A 27,338-nucleotide genomic window follows, 5' to 3' on the forward strand; every position below is an offset into this window, starting at 1 on the left:
AAGTGCATTGAGGCGATGTCATAATCCCAAATTGTACCCTTTAAAGAAATACAGTTCAATCTGGACTATTCTTATAAGAGTTGTAACACTCGGTGAGTCTGAATTTATGAATCCTTTTCAGAGACTGTGACTGCCAGTGTACATACTAATTTCAGAATTCTCTGCACACTGACATGCCAACCCTGAGCTTCACAAGATCTCATTTGTGACCAGTACCACTGACCTCTCCCTAATATTATTGCCGTGGATTTCACATTCAGACTTTTTTCCCCTTGTAGCCTAACCACAATAGATATTTGATAACTTATAATAAATGTATTTGTAAGAAATCTCCTGAGAACAGTTTTGTAAATAGTGTATAGAAAGTGCTAGATGTCAAAGTAGGAGTACAGGAAGGTTAACCAGTGAGCCAAAAAACTGGGAGCTCTTATAGTTTTGCCATCTGTAGTGACGATTGTATTCCCTAAAAACATGTGTTCAAGTCCTTAAGCTCAGGTATCCATAGCATGAACTTATTTGAAATAGGGTTTTGGCAGATAGAAAAAAGTTAGGTAAGGTGATACTGTATTCACCCCAGGACTGCTAAACCCAAGGACTGCTGCCTTAGAGCGAGCAGAGGAGCTTTGGATACCAAAACTCAGAGTAGATAAAGGGATAGAAGTCATATGACAACTGAAGGAAGACTGGAATGATACAGCAATACCAAAGCATGCAAGGCTTGCTGGAGCCACCAGAGGTTAGGAAAAGCAAAAGATTCTTACCTGGAATCTTCAGGAGCAAAGTCTTAATGCCATCTCTCTCCAGACTTCTCACCGCCAGAACTGCAACAGAACAAATGCCTATTACTTTAAGCCAGCCAGCTTGTAGTAGCAGAATGTGGCAGAAAGCTTGAGGGTTCTGGTCTAGCGTGTATGCAAATGGAAACACATAGACCACACTCTGGAGCTGTAAGCCAAAAAGGAATATATTTGGGCTGGTCAAGCCAGGAATGAAACCATCTTGTGGCCATAAAACCTGGTTCCCAAGCAGCCAGGAGTTACAGCTTTTATGGGGCTTCCTTCTAGGGAAGCTGTCCATGTGAATTATCTCAGTTACAGACCGTCAGCAGAAGAGAGGGCTGCAAAAGCCCACCAAGTATTTATATATTACACCAAGTGGAGTGGACGGTGGAGTTGTAGAAACGTGGCAAGAGGGTTTTTGGCTTTCTCTGCGGGGAAGGGGAAGGTGAGGGCACTACGGCTGTTGGCCTAAATGCTTTGCAAACTAGCCACAGCTGCATCAGAGACGTGGTAGACACGGGCCTGTCCGCGTCTTTATGCAATCAGTTGTATCCCTTTCACCTGCGAGAACCATGATTATTCTCAACACAGATTTAGTCAGTTTGCCTATTTTTCTCCCCAGGGAGCAAGGCTGTGACTAATTTGTTGCTACTTTTACCCCTAGGAAACTGAGTGTTTAACATACCACCCTCCATTTTAAAGTCCATCAATGCTATCAATCTGAGCTTCAATTTTAATGGAATCCTTTTCACTAATCAATGTTCTTCCATATTTGTTCCCAAGCATGCAGCTCTGACTGAAGCCCTGTAAGAATCCCATCTAGCCATCTTCTGTGCACACTTTCCTTATCACTTCCTTCATTGGCACTTACAGACTTCCTACATCTGCTAAGCCACAAGTCATTCTGCATAAACCATACACCAGTCTTTTAAAGTGTAACATTAATCCAGTTGCTAGTATGTCACATAAACATGTGTCACAGGATTTCTCAGAAGCCCTTCCATTTGTGTGAGTTCTCTGAATTTTGGCTGTTCATTCTGGGAGTTACAGCAAATGCCTGGAGGATCCGCTGTCTCAAGGTCACCAGAGGCTCATCTCAAACCTGCTAGACACTCTTCCAAAATTGTCTTTGGACTTCTTAGAGGAGGGAGATAGGGGAACAAAAAGGAATGAGACACAGGTGTTAAGGGCAAGCAAGAGGCTACAACAGTAGTGATTTTTGTTCTCTTGGCTTTTTGTTTTTTATAGTTTTGTTTGCAAAGTGACCAGATGAAGGTGGAAAGAAAGGGGAAAGGGGAAAGTACTTCCCAGGAGAGAGCCAGGAGATGGGGTGTCTTGTGAGAGGGAGAGACACTCAACAACAGTGATGTTTTAAAGCTGAATTTACTTCTGCCACTAAACTGGCTATGAAGTTCAGGAGTTTTTTTAAAAAACGTCTTTCATGGTCTGAATTCCTTGTTAGTGTGGGGCTTCTTTTTTAAGGTTATTTATTTGAGAGGTGGTTATAGAGAGGCTGGGAGAGAGCTCTTCCACTCGCTGATTCACTCCTCAAATGGCCACGGATGACCATTCATATATCAGATGCAATGGCAGGGAGACCAAGTCCTTGGGCCATCTTCTGCTGCTTTCCCAGGGACCGAAGGTAAGGAACTGGAGGCTGGTGTTATCAGCCTGCAGCGTAACACAGTGGTGCAGGCAGCCTTGAGTTGTTTCTTGGAGATCCAGCCCACTGTAGGTCTCCCCCAGCCCATACTTCGTGCAGTGGCAGGTGCAGAAAGCAGTTCCAATGGTGGTCACGGGGAACCCATCCACGGATGCTAGTAGCGGTCTACCCAGCAATAAAAAAGAAAACTCTCTGGCAGATTAAGATTTCTCTGTGAACTGTGAACCAAAACCAACACTACCACCCTCCCTCCCCTTCCATCTCTGGTAATCATCAGAAAGGCCTGACCATACCTCCACCTGTAAGTTATTAATAATTATCGCAAACCCAGGAGATTTAAGACTTCGCCAAAATTCAGTAGCTACTCCTACTTCACTGAACCTAAATCGGTTATGGTATAGGAATTCCAGTTTAATCTGTGAGGAGATTTGAATGTAACTGACACAGACTTAAATGGAACATACAGATGAGATTTATTTTTGTAGCTGGCAGGCTTGGATGCATGCCGACCCCACATCGCCGCGAGCTGCTCGGGCCTGCCTTTCAGGACTCCGGACCGCCTGCTCCAACACCCGTACAGCGGCTGCCGCCTGCCTGCCTGCCTGCCTGCCTGCCTGCCTGGACTATCTGGGCCCTCGGGCGCTTCTTGGGGACGTCCCACTCGTTCCAGCCCTCGGGATCTCCGGAGCGCCTGGCAAGAAGCAGGGAGCCTCCGCCCCGCGCAGGCCACCGGGGCGCCCGGCAGGCTAAGCGCGCTCCGCGTCCCGAGGAGGCCGACAGGGGCGGCAGCCCTGCTGCACCGCCAGGCAGGGCCCGGGGTGCTGGGCGCCAACACGAGTGCGGGCTTTCCCCACCCCCGGCGGCGACCCCACCTCCCGCCCCCGCGGCGTGCGCGCCTGTGTCCGTCTGTCGGTCTTCTCTCTCGACGTCAGTGGGAATTTCCAGCCAGGAAGTGAGAGAGTGAGCCAGAGAGCAAGAGAGAGAAGTGCACCAGCGAGCCGGGCAGGAAGAGGAGGTTTCGCCACCGGAGCGGCCCGGCAACGCGCTGACAGCTTCCCCCTGCCCTTCCCGTCGCTCGGGCCTCCCGCCGCCGCCGCCGCAGCAGCTGCCCTCGGCCTGCACCCCGCCGACAGCCCGGCGCAGCCCAGGCCTGAGCCGCGGGGGCCAGGAAGGCGCTCCCCGCGCCGCCCGGCTACCGAGCGCCCTGCGCTTTGCCTCCGACCGCGCTGCGGACATGGCGCGGCGCTGACTGGCCCGGCCCGGCCAGACTGCACGCCCGCTCCCGCGTCCCGACCCGCTCGGGCCCCGGCCCCGACCCCGGCCGGCCACTGCCTCCTCCTTCGCCAGCCTGCAGGCCCGCGCCGCCCCTGGGGGCTGCCCACAGGCGCAGGGAGGCCGCGCGCTGACTCGCCACCAGGGTAAGCACAAGTTGGGCTGGTGGGGGGCAAGCTGGGGGCTTGGGGGCCGCGTCCCGCACCCCTTTAGCCCGCCTCGGACTTCCTCATTCCTCTCTTACCCACTGGGTTAGACTCTGGGTGGAGGTTGACAGTAATTGAGAGGCACATGGGATTGGCGACCGGGGCGAGGGGGAGGGAAGCACATCCGGACTCGGCGGGTGCCCTGCAGCCAGCCCGAGGGCCGCGGCCGCCGGACTGTCCTGTCTCCTCGGGTCGCTTTGCCTGGGTGAGCACGGATACCTGGAGGGACTCTTGGAAACTTCTTCGTCGTGGTCGTCGTCTTTTTTTTTTTTTTTTTTTTTTTTTTTTTTTTAACACGCACCCCCTCACTGGTCTCTGTTTAGGGAGAGGCTGGAGGTTCGGAGTGCGCTGCGGCGCGGAGATTGGGAAAGGTGGTTGGTGCAGTGCAGAACCAGATTTCACCTAAGGGTGTTCCATGAAATGAAAGCAGAAGTGCTTGTCAGTTCTCTAGGTTGGAAAAGCCCTCCTAGCTTCCCAGAATTGAACAGGAGAGCCTATTCCTCCCTCTCCTACTTCTGAAAGAATCCCTCGCTTCCCATAAGTGTTTGTGGGGGTCCGCCCGCGCATGGACATACGCACACACGCACACCACACACGGCGTCAAGGGTCGTGATCTGTTCACCTGCTCTAGTTGTCAAAAAGCGGAGGCCTAGTATTCTTCCAGGCCCTGACGTTTGAGAAAGATGAGAAATCACACACTTGCAGTGCCTTTTAGACACCGAATTACATAAAACTCTTGCACGGTGGCACCATGCATTGTGTCTGACCTCTGAACCCAAAATCATAATATAAACAAAGCCTGTTCTAAATATGTTGTCTTATAAGGTTTAAAGTAGACATTTATGGAGATGTTTGGTCCATCCTGACTGGAGCTTAAGGGTACTGGGTTTGAATATCAAGATTTCGAATATTTTTGTGATCTTTAGGTAGAAATTTTCAGCATTACAACTTATGAAATGACTGTTTAATTGGAAGATTTTCTTATAAAACTTATGCCCTGAGAAAAACTGTTATAATATTATTAAAATATTTAGTAGCTCTGGCATCAAATGTTTTCTACAATCTTGGAAACAAAATAGTAATTTTTCTAGCATGATTCCTCAACCGAGTATTCTTGAATAGCGTTAGCTGCATTAGTTTTGCTTAGACTTTAAGAGGGAAACTTAATTAAAATAAGCCTTTAGCTGACGTATGTTGTTTTCTTGATTTTAATATTGCGCTTTCTAGAGATGAATCTTTCCTATACTTTATGTACTAAGGAAATTATGTAAATAAAGCAAAGTACTTTTTGAACTTTGGAAGACAGGACATCAAAAGAAAATCGTCTTAGCATTTTATATTTATCATGTAATTGAATGTTGACACAAAAAAGTATATATGTATTTATAGATGAAAAGGAGACAGGAAATCTCATGAAGCCGTTCATCCATATTTATAAACTTGGAACTCCTGAATGACCTCCTTGGCTTGTTGAGGTAAAATGTCTTCCTGAGCTGCAGCCTAGGCAGCCAACTTGAACACAAAAGATTCATCATGTGTAGGTTTTAATGCTGGAACATCAGTACTGCTTGTTGTGAAGCGAACCGCTTCTACCCTGCTTGAAGGAGATTTTTGAGAAAGTGGTATTATCCTGCTAGGAGCTGGTGGTGACTTGTAGACCTGTTATCCTTGCTTTGAAATTTCAGTTGAACCTCTTGTTCTGCAGTTGGTGCTCATGCAGGCTGATGGCTGCTCCTACTTTTCAAACTCTGTAAATATAGGAGTGTACATGTAAAAATAGTCTTGTTCCCCTTTGTCAGCTTCCTTTGATCTTTGCACTTCCTTTTTACTTCTATCACTTAAACAATATCATTTGTGATATCTGAGTCGCAGTTGGTTTAAAGCTCAGTGAGTCTGAAATAAGCAGAGTTACAGATCTACGGATCACACACTTGACATTTCTCTCATCATTGTTCCTTGAAACAAACTGAAACTAGATTGAGTAACATGTGTACAGGTTGTTTTGGCTACCATTTTTTGGACTGCCAAATAATGGATGAAGTAAATTACTGCCTAGACTTTCAGAGATTGCTCTTTGTAGGAGAGAGAAGATCTAAATAAGCCATTGGCACCTTATATGAGTCTTAGACTATCAGCAAGCCCTGTTTTTGCCTGATTTGAGGGGAGGTATTCCCCTCATCAGAAGAGGTGAAAGTTCTGGCTTCTGGGGGAAGTGGTTACTTCCTAACCTTCAATTAGTTTGAACTCAAGAGTAGAAAAGGAGTTCACATTTAAAATAATAAAGTAATTCTAAGTTGCCTTACGGATTTTTGATCAAGAGCTGCAAGTGTCTGATTCACCTTTCAGAACCTACTGCTAGATATGCTCTTCTAAAGAGATGACTGCAGTAGGAAGTGCATCTACAAGAGGAGATGGTTTAACTGTAGGACAAATACTCACACTCTGCTTGTCTGCCCTACAGACTGAGCAGGATTCACATCAGCAGGAATGGGCCTGTATGAATCAACTGCTGTATAAAGTTTCTCCTTGATGTGTCTGTCTCATAGTAGGCATATTGGTTTGGTTGTTTAAGTGGCTTGCTGTTTACAATGTGAATCATAGGATAATGGGGATGTTATGTTTAAAGAAGATAAGGAGGAAAAGGAAATTGAATTGCAGTGCTGGAGGATACTTTCAGTCGGTTTGCCTCTCCAACTACACATTTGTCTAATAAGGGTTAATTGACAACTGCTTCCTGGTGACCAGTAAACCACAATGGAGCAATTTATCCTGCTTTCTGGGAATTCATTTTCATTTGCACCTCCCATAAATAGAGTTCAATTAATATGTTCTCGGGCGAGAACTGAAGTCGGCAGGAGTGTACATGGCCTTTCATAGTGTTTGGAATTAGTTTAATAGTCACTTAGGAGGCTTTGAGACTTGAAGTGATGGAGGCCTTGGCTCAGGGAGAAATCTGTTGGTTTTGTGGCATGGTCCTGCAGGTCACTTTAACACCTGTGCTGTATATACATGTATGTTGAAAAATTAATATTTGAAGCCACATAGTTTGTTAGAGTTAAGTTAGGGTTGAACATAACTGAGTCTCTTACCTTTGTGATAATTTATTAATGAGTATCTAGTGCTTTACTGGAGATGAACAAAAGAAAAAGAAGTGGCATTTATTTAATGATGGTGAAATTGCTTGATACCTTTAGTCTCTGCTGCATTAGATGTTGCTACTGGATTGAATTGATAGCTGTCTTCCAGATGTTCAGAGGAGGTTGATAAGGTCTGGCCCTGATAATCAGACAATAGTTTAGAAAATAAGTTGTGAAATAAAGCTGCTTTGCTTCACTACACTAAAACTAGCAGTTTACACAAAAGTGGTATAAGATGTGATTTATTAAGGATTCTGGAAACCTCAGTAAACACATTTGCTTAGAATACTAATCATGAAAGTATTTTAAGTTTGGAAAAGCTCAATTATTCTTTACATTTTGTGTAGTAATTAACACAGATTTGTTTATTAGCAGTCAAAATTCCCCTGCTTAAATTTGCTACCTTTTTTGAAATTCAAGTAATGATACATATGGTTTAGTTATTCACTTCAAACTACTTGTTATTTATCTTTCACTATCAAGCCACCTAAATCCTTTTAAGTATCTTTATAGGGGGAAAAGAAAAGGATTTTTTTGAGAGTTAACAAGCTCCAAGCCGTAAGTTTGTATCCCCATATGTCCACAATATCTGGGACAAGGTCGAGGTTGAAGCCAGGGGCCAGGAATTCTGCCTCTAGTAGGTGACAGAGGCCTGTTACCTGACCCATTATCACTGGTCCAAGAACCTGCATCAGCAGGAAGCTGGAGCCAACATCAGGACAAACCCAGGCACTCTGACATGGCTTGCAGGCATATTCATTGGCATTTTAATCACTAAGTTAAATGCCTGTCCTTAACCAGTTTTTATTCTGACCCATAGTTTTAGTAAATAAGCTATCCAAAGATATTGGGGATTTTAAGATTTATTTTTATTGAAAAGGCACATATACAGAGAAGGGATAGAGAAAGATCTTCCACCCACTGGTTCACTATCCCAAGTGGCCACAATAACTGGAGCTGAGCTGACCCGAAGCCAGCCAACAGCTTCTTCCAAGTCCCTCCCGTGGGTGCAGGGTCCCAAGGCTCAGAGTCATTCTATACTGCTTCCCAGGGCACAAACAGGGAGCTGGATGGAAAGTGGAGCAGGCAGGACACCGACTGGTGCCCATATGGGATGCTGGCGCTTGAAAGTAGAGGATTAGCCAGTTGAGCCATTATGCCAGCCCTGGTTGATTGGACTTTGAAGAATGTAAATATTCGTTATTGCTTATTTCCAGAGAGCCCAAGTTTAAAAAGTGCAATAGAAAAAGCTGTCGGAGGAAATCAAATCCTTTAGTTCCAGATGAAGGAGTATCTAACCTACACTGACAGGCAGAGGTTTCTGATGCTGCATAAGCTGCAGGTTTGCCCATAACAACCAGTGTTAATTGCTGAATGAATCGATTCATTTGCTTTGTTAAATAGCAGTCTTTTTCTGTAAGGACAAAATATTATACTGTTTTTTGCTTCCCTTCTGGGGGAAAAAAAAAAAGGCACCCAAAAGCATAGCTCTTGCTTCCTGGCTGTGCTACTTTCTAGAGTGCACTTGAAATGTACTGGAACAGATAAACTGTTTTTAAAAATGCATATTTTCTTCCAGAGGGAAGCATTTCATTCTGAAAGAGGAGTTTATGATCTGGAAAGTGCCTTTCTGTTTTGATGTTTTAGAGAGGCATTTGTCAAGCATGATCATACAGTAATTGGCATGATAAATGATGCTGTTACAAGTGAAAAATGTAACTTGGCAGAGTGAGAATTTCTCTAAACCCCACTGAAACCTTCCTTTCAGTGCTAGTGTCTTCAAAAAAGGAAACAGTGCTGTTAGCACTCATTCCACTCCTGTGTAACATCTGTGTAAATTAACAGCCAAAACATTTAAAAATTGTGGTATAAACTATAAAGCTAACGATTGCCTATCACCTGTAAGTCTGTGAGCTTTGAGTCCCTGTATGGGAAGCCTCGGGAGAAAGTAGACAGCTAGTTGTTTTTTAATGGTACTTTCCACTTCACATTATTTTCATGATGGTGTAACCCCATAAAGCTTGAGGCCTCATCACCGCAGGAATTTGTTGGTTAGTACACAGTTGTAGAGTTTTCCAAAAACAAGACAACAACAACAATTAAGATTTTGCATGAAGTGAAGTAAGCCATCCGAAGGAGACCAGAGCATAACTGTGTGCTGGTGTGATTTTTTGTTGTCAGGGAACACAGTCCGTCTGTCGGAAAACAGCCATGATGTTGTGCGCAGCTCACGCCACTGCACTGGTTTGCCTCCTGTTTAGTTTTTTTGTTCTGACCCTGAACTCCCTTTACCGGCCTCAGAATATCCAAGTTTTAAAAATGAGTCCATTTTGTTCTTGCCAACAAACTGAGGAGGAAATTACATGTCTACATATATACCAACCACACTGTAAATCTGTTGTTGAAAAGTGATCTGAAGGGGAAGGAGGAGTGCATTTGTTAGTTAAAATAATAAAAATTTATGCAAGTCTGCCTCTGTCCCATGAGATAGCTCCCAGAGAATGCAGCTTCTAAGCAGAGAGGTTTAAACAAAAAAAGAAAACTGTGATTGTGTCCTAATCCTTACTGTACTAATTAAGAATACATGCATTGCATGGCTTTCATATTGGAAAATAAAGTCACTGGATTTTTGTTTGATGTGAGCCATTTTGATTGTAGTGTCGTTCAACACCTGCATGAAAGCTAAGCTTAAGAGGCGGAAAAAGGTTTTTTTTGTTTTTGTTTTGTTTTGTTTTAATGGTTTGGGGCAGGCATTTGACACACTGGTTAAGTCACCAATTAGGATACCTGCTTTACATAGTGGAATGCCTAGATTTGATTCTTGGATGTGTATCTGACACCTCCCCCCGCCCTTGCTGCTAATGGCACCTGGAGAAAAGCTGAGCTGATGAAGTAATTAATTGATCCCTGTCTCCCACGTGGGAGATTCAGATTGCGTTCTGGGCTCCCTACTTTGGCATGGTCCAGCCCTAGCTGGTGGAAGCATTTGGTAATCAGTCAGCAGATGAAGATCTCTGACATTCTGCTTTTCAAATCAAATTTTTTAATTTGATTTTTAAAATCAGTATAGTAATTTCAAAAAGCAGTGTTTTCATTGCACCATTTGGACGAACCTTATTGTATCATGTCTCAGTGTCAGGTCAACCATGTTTCTCATTTATCCCAAATGTCAACTGTCACATTTATTATACATGCAGAGATGAAAAATTAAAGCTATGACAGACCCCTCCTTCTGAATCAAGCTACCTGTTTGTTGGATTTATGGCCAAGCCTGCAATTTATTTAGAGCAGTGAAAATAAATTACTTGATCATTTTAGAAAATATACTAAGACAAAAATTTTAAGAAAGAGAAAGTGACAATTTCTCAAAGCTTTAACAAGAATTCCTGACTCATATTTATTGGTATTTGAACAACTTCCTTGTCTACCTGTTTTTAAATACAGATGTAAATGGTAGAGTTTTACCATGTATTGGTGTTGAATAATTAAGGCTTGTTTCATTCAAATTTTTTTTCCAATGAGTAGCAGACATGATGGTAAGGGCAAAGGAGAATATACTTAAAATATGGATGTGTCACCTAAGCATTTTTATGACATGAAAGAATGGAATAAATATCAATGGCTGCTCATGGAAGTGTAGAGGAAATCTAATGTAGAAACAAAGAGGGTTAAGAATTAAAACTAAGCTAGTCTTACTTTGTGAATGTTTAGGAAAGTACGTAAAGGGAATACACAAGAAATTGATATATACCTACTTAAAAACTGATTATAAAATATAGGAAATGAGCGTTTTTTCAATGCCTACAAGCTGCTTATTTTAAATTGATCAGGAAGCCTAGGAAAATATTTTCTGGAGGAGAGGGATTAATTGAAAATCCAGTCCCATGTGCTATTCATTTAATTCATCTACTTATTATACTGCTAATACATATTGTGGAATGTAAGTTTAGTCTTTGTGTGTTTACACCTAAGAGTTCTTTCAGGAGATTTGATCAAAGCAAATTATAACTGGAGCACAGAGAAACATTTAGGGGGAGAGTCCTCTATGAAATTAAGACCTGAACTGTTACTGACTTAAATATGAAGATAAAAGTGAACCAGAATCTTAAAGAAAAGGATGCATTCTATACCTCATGGTTGAAAAAGGGAGGGGTCACAAAAAAAGGAGTGAAAAAGGTCACCCTTGAATACATGCTTTCTGTAGGCATTTCATAGCAGATTATACTATTGTTATTAAAGTGAAAGCAGTGGATTTTCCTCACATTCTCAGAATGTTAGAAATATAGAAATATGTTGTGATTAAGTGAGCATCACTATCTGAAAATTTAAAATAAATGGCAGCTGCAAAAAATTAATATATTTCCTTGCTCATGCCATATCACAATATTTATTTGACTTATGTTTTATAGTTTCTTGCTGTGTGTTTACTTAGTTTCCTGATAGACATTTACTGAATTTAATTAGCACAGTATGGACTAATTTAAAACATTACAGATAAGGCATTTGCAGATAAGACTTTTTTGTGATGGATGAGAAGAGTTTCCTGTTTCTCAAAAAGTCTGTTGCAGTAGCCAAATTGGAATTAAGGGAAGGTTTAGTTCTGGGGAATAACCGTGCTGAGTTGACTGAGTTGTATTTGGGAGTCCTGTCATTGAGGACAGAAGCTAGTAATTCTGTTGCTAAGATAAGTGTCTTGACAAATGTCCCCAGCCATCAGCATCCAGCCTCCTCCATTGTTACTACAGCGTGTTAGGGAATGCTGTCATTTGCTCACTATGATTCATTCTGCCTCACTTTCTGGTGTAGCCGCTGCAGTCCGCTGCCCCCTCTCCAGAGGTTTTCCCACTGCAGTGAATTTCTGGCTTTTGTTTTCGTATTGTCTCCTGAGGTAATATTTCCTGTTCCTTACCACCCGTCATCCCAGCATAATGTTTTGGTTTTTTTTTTTTTCTAAGATGCAAGTGTAATCTTGTCACTCTCTTTACATTTCTAGAGGGACTCTCCGATGTCTTCCTGGGCTGGCTCCTGCATCTCTCACCATCCACCTGTGCTCCTCACCCAGAGCCTCATTTTCAGATCATATCAGCTCTCAGTTCTCAGTGCATGTTTTCTTAATTTGAAGGCCCTGGCATGTTGCCTGTCTTGTCAGCAGTGTGTTTTCCTTCCTGGTTATCCTGCTAATTACTCAACCCTTAGTCTGGATTCAAATATGCTCATTTCCGTCTCCCCACCTCCCAACACCTCCTCTCCTTTCCTCCCTGACCTCTCTATAAAGAATTGTGTGATCCCCTTGTGTGTTTTCTTGACTTCTTGTGTGTTCCAGGAAAGAAATATCTGAAGGCAAAAAATTATGTCATTTACTGTTTTTTTTTTATGATATTCAGTATGTGCTGAATATGTGAGTAAATTTTTGTAGGAGAGTGTAGTACTGAGCTGTGTGGTTCTGAAAGTTGTTTTTAACTTCCAAGTTTTTTTTTTCACTATTTAAAACAATGGGAGGGTTAGACTAAGGAAAGTCTGCCTTTCAAATTACTTGTTTCTTTGATATGATTGTTTTAGCTGGAACACATCAGGATTCCCTGCCATTTTGAGATAGGTTGTGGAAAATGCTTGTGATTGGAAATTAAGCCAGTTCTTATTATTGTTATGTGGATAATGTGCTGTAGTTTTTTGTTCCAGTCCCATTTCTTCCTCATTTCCAGATTGTTTGGGATTCCAGATTTTCATTGTCAGTCTCTGATGATCCTGTATCTCCAAAGAGTTAGATAACAAAACAAATTGATGGTAAAATTCAGCATTTGAATTTTAGGTTGGTCCAGGGTCTTGCTGTTTATAACTATAGTTGCGAGAAGGAAGGAAGGTGGTGATAGTGTGCAGTCCTCATCTGCCATGAAGGAACGCGGTGTCTAGGATGGTAGAACAATCACATAAGCCAAGAAGAGAGCATTGAGAATGGTAGAAAAGTCTGTTGAAAAGCAAGTTTGTAGATGAGGAGGAGTGGCGGAGGGGAAGCTGCTTGCTTGTAAGGAAAGTTTACTTTCAAGCTCTTCCATCTTTTATAATTTTTCTCTTACAAAAAATTGTATACCAACTGTTTAGGACATATAATTGTATGTTTTAATATCCCATGTGCATTGGTAAAAAGGCAAATCAAACTAAACATTTTGATAGTAATTCATTTGAATGTGTGCTAAATTCTTTGACAGGGACAGTTCTTATTACTGAAAGTATAATGCTCAACAAGTCGAAGTCTAGAACTTCATGGAGCTTAGATCAGTTCTGTTTTCAGTTTTTAAGATTAAATTTTCTTCTTTAAGACTTTATTTGAAACATGGAGTACAGTGACAGAGAGGTAGAGACAGAGAGTAAAAGAGAGAACTTCCATCCACTGTTCACCCCTCAGATGGCCTCAGTAGCCAGAGCCTGGGCCAGATGGAAGCCAGGAGCCTGCTCTGGGTCTCCCTCCTTGGGGAAGGGACCCAAGTACATGGACCGTCTTCCACTACATTCCTAGGAATGTTAGGGAGCTGATTGAGAAGTGGAACAGTTGGAACTCAGTGTCTATAGGGGATGCTGCTGCCACAGGTGCTAGCTTTACCACTGGGTTATAGCACCAGTGTCCCACATTTTTTAATTAACTTTTTTTTTTTTAACTAGAAGAGCCAAATTTTAAAATTTGCCTTAAAAAAATAAAAACTAAAATTGCACCAATTATAAAAGTAAAGCTTTAATGGTGAATCTTAAAATACACTTATCTAGGCCTGGGTGGAAATGAAGTATTAGAACATTGCCTATACTCCCAAAAGCCCCTTCTGGTACCCTTCTTTGTCAATGCCCGTACCCTCCACTCATTGAAAAAGATTTCACTAGCAAATGACTTCTGGGTTATGGGTTTATTGAATTCGTGTCTCATGTTCATTTGCATAGATGGTCAGGGGTGGCTCAATGAATTTATTGCTGCAAGGTGCTAGTAATTAGCTTCGCACAGGAACTCTGCTCTGAATAAAGACTATAAGGTTAGTTAAGATTTTCCTCACCAATTTTTTTCTGATATTCATAAAAATGTGAAACAAATTGCGTCTTCATATGAAGTTATCATGTATGAGTTTGAGAGTAAATATTTTGTGTGTTGCCAAGTAGTTGGGCTTACTGACAAACACAGGAGAAAGATTTATCTGTCTGATTTTATCAGACATAGGAAAGGGTTTATATGCTATTTCTTAGTTTATATGCTAATCTCTTTTATGTATTTTAAAGGATTAGTTTATATGTGTTGTCAATGTGCAAAGGGCTTCTAAACTAGATCTAACGATTGAAAGGTCACTGGAGAAGACCTGATGTTGGAGCTGGAAATAAATGTAATTTTGGAAGCTCTTTACTGTAATTGTTTCCTCAAGAAACCCCCTTTCTCCCTCCAAGCTGATGGAAGCCATATCCATAGAACCAAACATTCTTGGTTCATGTGATGATATTTTTTCCCCCAAAGGAAAGCACATATTTGTATGTTTTCATGAGGGCAGATACCATGAAAATCCAAAATAAGTCATATTCAGATTTAAGAGAATCAGATCAGTTTCTCCACAGATGAACAGAAGAATGCTAATCTCTATTTCATAATCCATTGAAGTGGTCTTCCTGTTCAGCTTGAAAATATCAGTACTCCAAAAATGGTGCTCAAGACAGATTAGAATTGAAATTAGAATTCATCATTCAGTATTTCCAAGGAAGATGAAATATGTAGTGTTTCATGTAGACGCAAAAGGTCAGAACACATTCAGTAAGTCAAATAAATAAAACCAATAGATAAAAATGACCAAAGCTTTTTAAATTGTTCCTTGAATGAAAGATCTGCAAATGTTATTGGGTGTATGTCTTCATGTGGTAATGAAAGGGGGTGATGATATCCGAGGCATGCCTTTAATTCTATCATAACATGTTTGACCTAATTCAGTAAATCTTCAGCTCTACAAATTTATCCTTAGCAGATTTTGTCTTACTATAACATTATTTGAAAATTTGCTTAGAGTTTTTCTGCTTGGCTTAATTACGTATATTTGGGAATATTTGGGAATCTTTCTGCTAGCAATTTTAGATTTCAGTCCACTGTATTTATATAAAATTTTCTGAATGCTTTTACTTTGAAGTTTATTGTGACTTGTGTACTGGCCCGCGTGATCTGTCTTGGTGAGTGTTGAGTGTGTACTTGGAAAGAGTATTTTCATGATTGGGTGGAGTGTTCTGTACATAGACCTGGATTTATCTGACTGATGATGGTGTTTGTCTTTAATTTTCTATATCCTTACTGCTAAGGTTTGAATGTGCCCATTCCAAAATGTGTGTTAGGAGTTAATAACCCATGTGGCTGTGTTGAGAACAGAGGACATTAAAATATGATTGGGTTGTTTCAGGGCTCCTTTCTTTGTGAAAGGGATTAAAACAAGGGTTCACAAAGTGGACACAATTTATTCTTGTGTTTTCTGGCATGAGGACATAGTGAGCCTCCCTGCTGGAGGATGCAAATACTGATGCCTGCTTTTTAGATTTCTGACAGTTCTCCAAAATTGGGAGAAATACCTTCCTAGAGGAGTCATTCTGCTTCAGTACTTAAGCCACCATATGTGATGCCAGCAGAGTTCCCCGTCAAGTCTTGTCAACTCTACTTGTGATTCAGCTTTCTAGTAATGTACCTGGGAAGAAAGCAGATGATGCCCAGGGTGCTTTTGTCACTGCCTGGATGAAGTTCCTGGTTCCTAACTTCAACCTGGCCCAGTGCTGGCTGCTGTGGGCATTTGGGAAGTGAACCAGTGTTGAGAAGATCCATTTGGAGTCCAGCATGATGGCTCCATGGGTTAATCCTCTGCCTTGCAAATGCTGGGATCGCATATGGGTTCCAGTCTGTCCCAGACGCTCTATTTCCCACCAGCTCTCTGCTTGTGGCCTGGGAAAGCAGTAGAGGATGGCCCAAAGCCTTGGGACTCTGCATCCATGTGGGAGACTCAAAAGAAACTTCTGGCTCCTGAGTTTGAATCAGCTCAGCTCTGACCATTAGCAGCCATCTGGGGAGTGAACCAGTAAATAGAAGAGCTCTCTGTCTCTCCTTCTGCTTCTATAAATTACCCTTTCCAATAAAAATAAGTAAATCTTTAAAAATCTGTTTTTCTCTCTCTGTATCTCCTTCTGCTTCTGTAAATCACCCTTTCCAATAAAAATAAGTAGATCTTTAAAAATCTGTTATTCTCTCTGTCTGCCTTTTGAGTACATCAGTGTTTTTAAAAACGAGGAAATGAGATATTTCTCTATAAATCATACAGCCTCAAATATTTTGTTATAGCAATTGAAAGACAGTTGTTGATATTCTGATCTGCTTTTCTTAGTTACTGGGAAGAGTGTGGTCTCTAGTTCTGCTGCTGCTTTATGAATGTTGAAGTTCTGTTAATAGGTAAATACAAAGTGACCTAATAATTTCTCCTTGATTCATTGGCCTTTTTAACCTTATGAAATATTCTAGTTTGTCTCTGGTCATATTCCTTTTCTTGAGGTCTATTACAAGTTCCCATACTTATATTTTTAACTGTTTTTAATGTTAAAGTGCAATTCTTATGGAAAGCATATACTTGCATCTTGCCTTTTTATCCAGTCTGACCACCTCTACTTGTTATAGGTGAAGTTAGGCCATTTCCATTAAATATTTGTTTTGTTGAGTTTGAATGTCTTTTCTTTGTTATTGTTACCTTTGTGTGCCATTTCTTCTTTATTCACTTTATTCTTCCCTGAAACCTTATAAATAAATCAAGCTTAGTGACTGTTTTAGCTTTAAAAATCTATTTTGTCTTCATTAGTTTCTTTTTATTTTGATTGATTTATTTGAAAGAAAAAGACCTTTTACTCTCTAAAAGGCTCCAACATCCAAGGCTGAGCCAGGCTTGAAGGAGACAGGAACTACATTCAGTTCTCCCATCTGCTAACTGTCAGGTGTGTTAGCAGGAAGCTGGATTAAAAGTACTCAAGTACTTTGGCCATTTTCCGCTGCTTCCCAGGGACGATAACAGGGAGCTGGATTGGACATAGACTAGGCGAGACTTGAATCAAAACTCCAATATGAGGTACAAGCATTTCTGGCAGCAACTTCACTGGCTGTACCACAGTGCCTGCCTCCTCATTGGTTATTTTCTGAAATTTTTGTGTTACAGGTTACAGTATATATATCCTGGCATCTACAAAAATGGACAGAGCTACTATTCTCTTACGATGTAAGAGCTTGACAATGCTATCCTTCCCATTGTCCTCTTCCCTTTCTCTGTGCTGTTATGGATGCACATTTTACTCCTTAATGTGTTAATAATTTCCATAGTTTGTTGGTTTTCTTCAGCAGTCAATTGTCTAAGAAATTAAGAAATAAGATATCAAAGTTTTAGGCTAATCCACACAGTTATCATGTTTGATATTTTGATTCTTCTGTGGAGGCCCAAGCTTCTGTCTGGGATCTTTCACCTTCTGCACCAAGAGCTCTCTTTAACACATCTTTTAGTAGGTCTGGCAATCATTTGTTTATTTGAACATGTCAGTTTCACCTTTATTGTTAGGATGTGTTTGCTGAGTATGTTTCTAAGCTGATCTTGTTTCATTTCAGTGCTTGAAACCTGGTGTTCTATTGTCTTCTAGTGCATGTCTTTGGTGATGAACAATCAGCTGTCATGCTTTTCTTTGTTGATCCATTTGTCCTTGTCAATTGCTGCCTTTATGATTTTTTTTTTTTTGCCTCTTAACACTGTTTTAACAGTTTGTCTAGTATATGCTTAAACATGATTGTGTCTGCCTGTCCAACATGAGGATCTTTGACATTTTTGTATCTGGATTGATTTCTAAAAACTCTAATTTGAAAAATTCTTAAGCATTGTTTCTTCAGGTTTTTTCTTTATTGTCACAAAGCTTCAGACTACTGAAGCTGAAACTGTCTTCATTCTATCTTTTTTCTCTGTCCTTCAGTTTGAATAATCTTTAATAACCTTTTTCTGGTTTATTGATCCTATTCATTTATGATGTTCAGTATGCCAATAAATCTAGTGAAATTTCATTTTGTATCTTGAACTTCCAGTTGGTTTGGGAAGAAAGTCCACAATTCTCTGGCCAGTTAGTAAGTCTGCCTTCTCCTTTATATCACTAGACATATCACTATTAGTTGTTTCAAAACTGCTAGTTGCTATTTGTTTGTTACTTTTTCTTCTGGGTCATGTTTTTCCATTTCATTATAAATGTAATTATTATTGTACATTGTGGCTATTGTAGAGTTTACATTTTTATATTCCTTTATCGTTTTGTTGTAACAGGCAATAAGTTTAGTGATGGCTTACCTTTTTTTTTTTTAATTTATTTCCTTATTCATTTGAAAGGCAGAATGACACAATGGGAAGAAGAGAGAGAAATAAAGATAGATCTTCTATTTACTGATTCATTCAACTGCCTGCACTGACCATGGCTGGACCAAACCAGCAACCATGAACCTACAGAGGATAGGGACCCAAACACTTGGATTATCATCTGCTAACTGTCAGGTGTGTTAGCAGGAAGCTGGATTAAAAGTAGAGGCAAGGCTTGAGTCACTCAGATATGTGATGGAGGACTCTGAAGTGGGCAGGTCAGCCCTCTTCTCCACAGTGCCCGCCTCCTGCCTGGTTTTACCACCGTGACTTTAGAGTAGCCCTGATTTTACCATGTGTCCCTTATACTTATCACCTGCTCTTCTGAGGTTGCAACTGAATGTGAGGCCTCTCTACCCTGGATGATTGCACCTTCAGTACTTCAGCATTGTATGATCTCTGGAATCTCCATTTAGCTCGTAAGTCCCCGTAATATTTTTGCAAGTGGTCTTCATATGGTGTCATCATGCACTAGCACAGCTTAGTATCTGGCCAGTGACCAGGAGTGAGTCCTGTGCAGATTTCTGAGGCTCTTGTTCCTTATGTAAATCCTTTCTCTTTGATATTCTGCCCAGTGAGATTACTGCCTTCTGTTTGGCTTTACTTCCTTGTGTCATGGTTTGGGATGTGTACTCTTTCTAAAAGTGAGGGTAAATTTGATGCCTTATAAAAGTCTATTGTCGAGTGTCTTACATTATTTATTTAAGCATTCTGTGTGCTTCACAGCCGAGTATGGAAAAAGGAAAAGTTCAAATATTTTTATCTGCTATAACTTAAACCAGGAGTCTACTTTTGACAAATTGGAGATTGTAAAACTTCTTATTATTAAGGCAATTTGATAAAATATATACTGATTTATTTATCATACTTACTGATTATTTTCTTTAAAAAAAGTAAAACTCATTTCTACTTTTTAGACACATAAAGCCATTTTTAGAAGATGTTAAACATGGGTAAAGTTAAATCGCAACAGAATAATATGTCAATTTATAAAAACCTACCAGTAGACATACATATTAAAAATCTGTGTTGACTTTGAGCAAAGCAAGTTCCAGGGCACATTCAAGAATTTTGTAACAGAAGCCAGTGCTGCAGTAGGTAAAACTACTGCCTAAAACCCTGGCATCCCATAGGAGGGCCAAGGCTTGTGTCCTAACTACATAATGCTAATGTGCAAAAGGTAGCACACGTGTTTGGACCCCAACGCTCACTTGGGAGACCCAGATGAAGTTCCAGGCTCCTGGTTTTAGGTTGGCCATTCTCTGGGCATTGTAGCCATCTGGAGAATGAACCAGCAAATGGAAACTCTTTTCCTCTCTCTCTTTTCATGTCTCTTTCTGTGACTCTCTGTATGTAGCTTTGACTTCCAAATAAATAGATAAATACATATTTTAAAAAGAAAAAGCACTTCATGACAGAAGTTGGGTTTAAGGTAAGTCTTACAGAGTAGATGATAACCAGTCAGTCAAGATGGTATTTTAGGATGCAGAAAATACTGGGAGTAAATACATGTGATGGTAGCAAGCAAGTTGTTTTTGAATGACGGTTCTGTCTTACTGGAGCCTTTTAGTTAGGATATAATACATGATTATAGATCTGATATAAAAATATAATACGCTGAATGGTTGAGGCTTTTGAACTTTATCTTGTAAGTTGTATAACAATAATGCGAAAGATACTTTAGAAAGAGATTGCAGTGAGGAACAACAGTTAGAAGGCAGTTACTGTCTTTCAGAAGTGAAGTAGTACAGATATCACCAAAGGATATGACAGTAGAAATGGAAATAAGGGCCAATTAGAAGGAGCAACACAAAACAGAAGCTGGCTGGGGTTCTATATTGGCTGGTTATGAGAATGGCATGTTGGAGACCATTGGCAAACCTTGTTGAAAGGACCTATTAAAACTGGAATGATGAGTTTGGTTTTTGATCTTAGAGAGCTTAAGGAATTTAAAATATTAACTTTTTATAATAGTTTCACTGCTTCTGGATGTAGAACATGGGTGGCAGGGACCCAATTACTTAGGCCATCAGCCACAGCTTTCCCATGCCCATTAACAAGGAGTTGGATGGAAAACAAAGCGGCAGAGCCAGCACTCTTTAATGGGATGCTGGGGTTGCAGGTATAACTTAACCTTCTGCACCAAAAGAATTGCCCTGGTTCAAATATTCTGTTTACACTGCAGTACTTTTGGATAATGTACTTGGGTCTTTTGTTCAATTGGGAGTTGAAAAAGCCCATGGTATAAAAATGAGTCCAAAGGGTGATCTGACTAGAACACTTAACAAAGTGTAATTGTTATACTGAATTGCAGACAGCTAACCCTTGCTACCCTCATGTCCTTTAACACTTATTGTGCTATTCTGTTACCCGTTTATTTTCCTATTTAGTAAGCTCTTATTTTATTTACCTTTTGCAACAGAAAAAGCCACCACAAGAATAGATGTTTAGTGTGTACAATGTAGTGTGTAATACCTGCAGAGTGCCTGGGTTTGCTTCCTAGCTCAGATTCTGATTCCAGCTAATGCACACCCCGGAGGTATCTGGTGAGACTCAAGGCTTGGGTTCCTGACACCCACCTGGGAGACCTCTGAGTTTCAGGCTCCTGGATTTGGCTTGGCTAAGCCCTGATTGTTGCATTTGTTTTGGGAATAGAGCAGCATGTGGAAGACCTCTTTCTTTCTTTATCTCTCTTAGTCTCCTCTCTCTCTCTCTCTCTCTGCCTTTCAAATAAGTATCACCATAAAGCAAATTAATATGCACGCACTTAGTGCTTCTTAAAGATTTGTGAGTTGTGTAGGTTGTCTGGGCTGAGTTACTCAGTTGCTTTTGTTAGGTCTGAATCTCAGGTAGACCTGCCCTCTCTCGGCTCCACATCATCTCTCATCCTCTTGTAGGCTAACCCTTGCTTGTTTGCATGGCATCAGTGTTCCAGAATAAAAATGTGATTGCAAGGCTTCTTGAAACTTGAGTTTGCCTCGTTTATTGGTGAAAGCAAATCACAGGCCTGCTAAAATTCAAGAGATGGAGAAATAGGTTTTCCATATTGTTGGCTGGAGTTTCAGAATATTTGTGGCTAATGTTCTCAGCCTGCTACAACTGTGAGTTCTGTGAGTACACGACTCCAACATTGCTAAATTTTTTAAAAGAGTGACTAAATTAATGAAGAAAGGCAAACAATTAGGTAACTTTTCAAGATGCTTTAGTTTTCTATACATACTTTCATCATATCATCAGTGAGAATGTGTTTTATATACACATTTTAGGGATGGTTTCTTTATTCCATTCTTTGAAACTGACTAAAGGAAGTTTATATTTTTTTTAAAAGATTGATTTGAAAAGAGGAGTGGGGAGATTAAGATTCCATCTGCTTATTCACTGTGTAACAGTCACAACACCTTGATTTGGGACAGATAAAATCCTACTTAAGAACTCCGTTTTCTCCCACTTGGGTGGCAGGGACCCCAGCACTCGGGCTGTCATCCTCTTTCTTTGCCAGGTGCTGTAGCAGGAAACTGAATGGAGGCAGAGCAACTTGGACTCGAGTCAGCACTCTGATAGGGGCTGGTGCACTTCATGGTCATGTCTTAACCCAATGTGCCATCAAAGAGACCGCCAAAGAAAATAAAAAAAGAACAATCATTTAACATTGATTAATATTTCTGTTTTCACAGTTGATTCTGTTGTGAAGAACTGAGATTTGCACATTGCCAGAGTCTTTTGTGTTTTTCAGGCTATGCATTGGGTAGAACAGCTCCAATATCCAATATAACAAAAATGTGGTATTAAAATAATGCTCTAAGTCAAGGATACGTACCGCCTCTGGCTCAAAAACAAGCAAAAGAACCATAGTCTGCGGTGTCAGATTAGCCTTTAGTATTATATTTATACACACATATATACATATGTTTAAACTATATATTATATATTTGTATATGTGTGTATACATGCTGTCACACACACACACACATACACACACACACACACACATACTTATTTGAAAGCACTGCAGGGAAGGAGAGAGAAACAGAGCTCTTCCATCTGCTGGTTCCTTCCCTAGATGGCCACAATGATCATGGCCGGTCCAGTCCAGAGCTAGGAGCCAGGAACTTCTTTGAAGTTTCTGACTTAAGGATATAGTTGAATTTACTTTCTTCTCTGTGAAACAAAGCCTTGTCATGACTCATCAGGGTTTCTCATCCTCACCTTTATTGGTGGTTGGGGGTCGGATAATTTGTTGTGAGGGTCTTCCCTGTGTTTGTAGAATGTTTAGCAACATCTCTGACCTCTGTACATGAATTGTTTTAGGTCCACCCACCCACTTGTGACAGCTGACAGTCTCTAAACATTGCTAGAATTCCCCTGAATGTAACATGGAAACCATTTTAAGATTTATTTTTATTTGAAAGGTAGTGAAAAGAGAAGAGACAAAGAGATTCTTACATTTGATGGTTCACTCCACACATGATCACAACAGCCAGAGCTGAGCCCATCCAAAGGCATAAGCCAGGAGTTTCTTCTGGGTTCCTACTTGGATACAGGAGCCCAGGACAAGAGCCATCCTTTTCTGCTTTCCCATGGTATAAGCAGGGAGTTGGATCAGAATTAGAGCAGCAAGGACTCAAATTGGTACCATCATGGGATGACAGTGCCACATGTAGAGGCTTAGCCTACTGCACTGGCCCTGAGTGTAAACTTTTTTCATCAGCTTTGAAACATAACCATCTTATAGAGAGAGTATGGCCTGGTACTCAAAATATAGGGTGGGAAAGAAATTCAATATTGGAATGTTCTCAGTATGCCAAAAACTTCTGTTTGTGGCTCTTTTCATTATTTATCATAAGCACTTGTTACGCTTTCTGACAGAATGGACAACATTGCTGTGTATCACTCACTGTACTCCTTTGTGAGATAATGAAAGAATTTTGTGTATGTTATGTACTATCACTGGTAGGTTGTCCCCCAACGTGAACAAAGAACATTGATATACAGGTTCTAAGAATTGTATTTGTATTTGTATTTATCAAGTTATTGTATATATTAATTGGTCTCAGTTGACAGAAGTGCAACACTGTGGCTGAAGGAAATGGGAAAAGGAGTGGGGAAATGTAGAAAGTGAAGTGATACAAATCTAAATGTGGCTACACAGAAATACTGACTTTAAACAAGCTTGGCAATCAGCTGTTTTAAAAAGTAATTAATCCCACCAGCAACTTCCTTTCACCATCACTGAGCCAACATGTTACCACCAAGATTAAACAGCACATTGACGGTTAATTTTTTCATTGTGTTTCCAAAAAGATGTTAATAGTGCTTAAAAGTTTTTGATTCATTCATCCCTCATTTTAAAAAGAGATTTCTTTGCTTGCTTGAAAAACAGGGGTTATAAAAAGAGAGAGAGGAAGGGTTGGAGCGAAACAGATCTTCCTGCTGGTTCGCTCCATAAGTGACTGCAACAGCTAGGGCTGGGACAGGCTGAAACCAGGAGCCTGGAGCTTCATCTGAGTCTCCTTCATGGGTGGCAAGGGCCCAAACACATGGGTCTTCTTGGGCTGCTTTGCCAGGCTCACTAACAAGGAACCAGATTGGGAGGGAGTAAAGCCATTGGAACTCAGATGAGTGCTCCTGTGGACTGCCAGCATCACACAGACAGTGGCTCTACCAACTGCCACAACACTAGCCATCATGCTTCATGTTTTATACACTGTCATTAGTTATTAAAGGTGTCAGAGTTTAAGATCAGGGCAGGTCTATTAAGTATTTCTGGATATATAATTGTGGTAGGAAATAAAGTTGTGGAAATGCATAACTTAGTAAAAGCTTCCATGTTGTTATATCTAGGTCTGAATTATTCTAACAGTTGCCTAGTATTAGTTTTATGAATGTAGACTAAATCTGGTTTGTTCTCAGAGGGTATGTAGCTTATTTTCAATGTTATGCCTCAGTGAATACTCTTATTTTTTGGGCACACTGGCTCAAATTTTTAGTGAAAATTCTTGAAATTGAAATAGCAGAATCAAAGGACAGTCTCATTTGAGCATATTGCATTATATCCATGTGTAACTAACTTTTATAGTCTTTCTTCCAAAAAATTCCTGTATGGAAAGAGATTTCACCATGTTTTTCTGATGCATAAACGTATTATCCAACAGACAAATGGTGAAAGGTCATCCCTTCTCATAATTTCATCTTAGTTTCCAACCAAGATGAAATGTTAAAATCATGTATAACTGGTGTCTGTTCTCTGAATAGGATCTTGAAATTGAATGTTCCTTCTTGGTGGCATGTAAAGTTTTGGTTTTTTAAATTTCAATTGTGCTCCTTTGGTAGATCATGAAATTGCTTTAATGGATTTAAAGAGGGTGTGTGTGTGTGTGTGTGTGTGAAGGCTAATAAAATGGAAATATATTTTCTTAGGGGGATTACAATCAAAAAGTAAATCTCTGATTCTAGGAAGTATCCCTTGTAATACATAAATACCCAAACTCCAACCTTAACGCTAAACACCACTTTTAATCAGCTCCATCTCACTGCCTCCTTTCACCAAGAAACACATGTGATGAGCTTTGTTGTTCGTAGAGGGTTTGTTCCAGATGTTCAGACAATAACCCTTTTGGCATGTCACAGAACTCATCACAAATTCAGGACTAAACTTGTTGCAACATGGCTTTTACAAGAAAACCACAAACAATTCACTGGATGTTTTATTTGTTGCTAGCCAGCTATGTTTTCAGTTTCTGTTTCCATGGGCTGAAAATCTTGCCAGAAACCTTTCCACTGGGGAGAAATGCAGAGATTAGACTCATCTCCCCCAGCCGACTCTAGATCTCCCTTTCTGTTTCAAGGTCCTTCCTCAAAAGCGCAGAACTGAGCAAAGGGACAGTGAAGGGAAGGCTGGGGGAGCAGGGGGGCAGAAGGGACTTTCCCAGTCCTTTCTAATCCGTTAGTTCCAAAGGCTCAATTAGCATTTCAACATTTTAGAAAGAAAACCTGCTCTTACAATTAATGCAAATATTGCTAGTGATTCATTCTTTCCAAATGATTCTTGGCTTGTTTTGGCATTTTACTTTTAAATTATGAATTAACCTTGCCACCACCCTTTGGGTACTCTTGCCTCAACTCTTTACAGTGAATGTAACTGTCTTGTAGGGGCTGTAGAAGTTCAGATTGAAGGTTTTATCTATGGTACAGTGGTGATCCATGCTAATAACTCAACATCCCTGTCTTAAAGGAGCTGCAGTCAGTGTTGTCAAAATTAAGGTGAGGGCTGCTTTCTGTTAATTCCATACATTTAAGCTCAGGAATACCACAGTTTAAGCAGTGCAGCAGAGGTACTGAATTGTTTTTGTCAGTTTCACGAATCAGCGGTCTGTTCTTTCAAAAACTGTGGGCAAAGATTGTTTGAAAATATTCCGAAGATTGACCCAGATCACTGATCAAAAAAAGTGACTTTAATCGTTTTTCTGAACATGTTGGTTCCTATGGTATATTAAGGATAAGGATTTATGTACCTTTTTGTTTAGTATTTCTCATATATCTGAAAATGATACTGATAATTCATTATATTCATGTAAAATTTAAAAGTGTTTCAAAAATGTTATGACTTAAGAGATGTTTTCTTTGAATAGACATTTGCCAGCCAGATAACAGAACTACAGTGAGCCTGAAAACATGTTTTTTTCTTTCAAAAATCTGTCCCATCAAAGTCTCACATTAAAGGTTAAAAATGAGACCATGGTGTTTGGTTAAAAGCCACAGTCACGTACCTAGCAGTGGCAGAATTTTCAATGACCTATCTCATCTATACTGTAGCATGTCCCATTGTCTCTTAAAAAAAAAAAAAGCAACTTATTTTTGAGAATTTATTAAAGAGTGAAACAAAGACAGCGTCAACTCCCCTCCCATCAGCTGGCCTCCCAGAGTATGCATTAGCAGGAAGCTGAAATCAGGAGAATCATCAAGAATTGATCCTTGCACTCCTTTCTGGGATGCAGTATCTTAACTCACAGCTGAAATACTCCAGTTCTCTTTTATAACTGCTGGTCTTAATTCACATATATTCACTCGCTGCTGTTTGAATATCTTCAACCAATAGTTTCTTACTTGGGAAAAATATCTCCCTGCAAACCTATGTGAATTTCATGTCCAGCAGGACTTGCAGCTGTCCTTTTCCCTTTTGCTAAGGTTGAACTGTGCTTCGTATCCTGAAAGTCCTCATGAGCCTTTCTTCCTTTTTGTCACGCATGCTCCAGCAGGCACAGATTCATCAGAAGACAGTTTTTTCTTGGAGGCTAAGTGCTCATTGCAGCTTTAAGCAATGTGTTCATTGGGGTGAGGGCTGAGCTGTTTGAACAGTCACCGAATAGTACACTGGGCTTTAAAGAACAGAGACTTGCCTCTTTCTCACATCACCACCAGTGTGAGCCTGGCTGGTCAGAGCTGCTTTGTTGCATGGTGACCGTCTAAGGTCCAGATTCCCTCCATCTTATCTTCAGTCTTGCAGTCTCTCATCATTGCCTGTGTGGTAGAATCCAGCTCTCCTCCACATCCGGGCTTTATCTTGCAAGGAAGAGAAAAACAAAGCATGGAGGAAACATGTGAAAGGTCTTCTGCTCAAGGCCTCAAAGCTCAGCACACACACAGCTCTGACATTTCCTACTGGTGAGCATGTTGTCAGATGGCAGGAATTGTGGGCTCGATTGCACGCTGAGTATCATGGTGCCAGCTCAACAGTGCTGCTGTGGGAAAAGGAACACATTTTGATGGACAAGCTCACATTCTCAACTGCAGCCCTGAATGCCTTGGGTGCCTTAGGGGTTTCGTGGGGAGTGAGGGAAAGACGTCAAAAATTTGTGTATGCTTTT

The 27,338-nt window shown here is 40.6% G+C and overlaps 1 protein-coding gene across 3 annotated transcripts in view; it reads left to right on the plus strand.

Moving 5' to 3' along the window:
* Nucleotides 1-3,325: 3,325 nt before the first annotated feature.
* Nucleotides 3,326-27,338, plus strand: part of NFKB1 (nuclear factor kappa B subunit 1) — a 118,361-nt gene continuing 94,348 nt past the window's right edge. For 2 of the 3 annotated variants that reach the window (XM_040966564.1, XM_040966565.1), the window contains exon 1: nt 3,326-3,860. The gene's annotated coding sequence lies outside the window, so the exon portion shown is untranslated. The remainder of the gene's footprint in view (nt 3,861-27,338) is intronic. The other variant, XM_040966566.1, reaches the window with a different exon arrangement.

The sequence above is a fragment of the Ochotona curzoniae genome, unplaced genomic scaffold (assembly GCF_017591425.1).
Source record: "Ochotona curzoniae isolate NIBS_2020 unplaced genomic scaffold, NIBS_Ocur_1.0 scaffold_4506, whole genome shotgun sequence".
NCBI lineage: Eukaryota > Metazoa > Chordata > Mammalia > Lagomorpha > Ochotonidae > Ochotona > Ochotona curzoniae.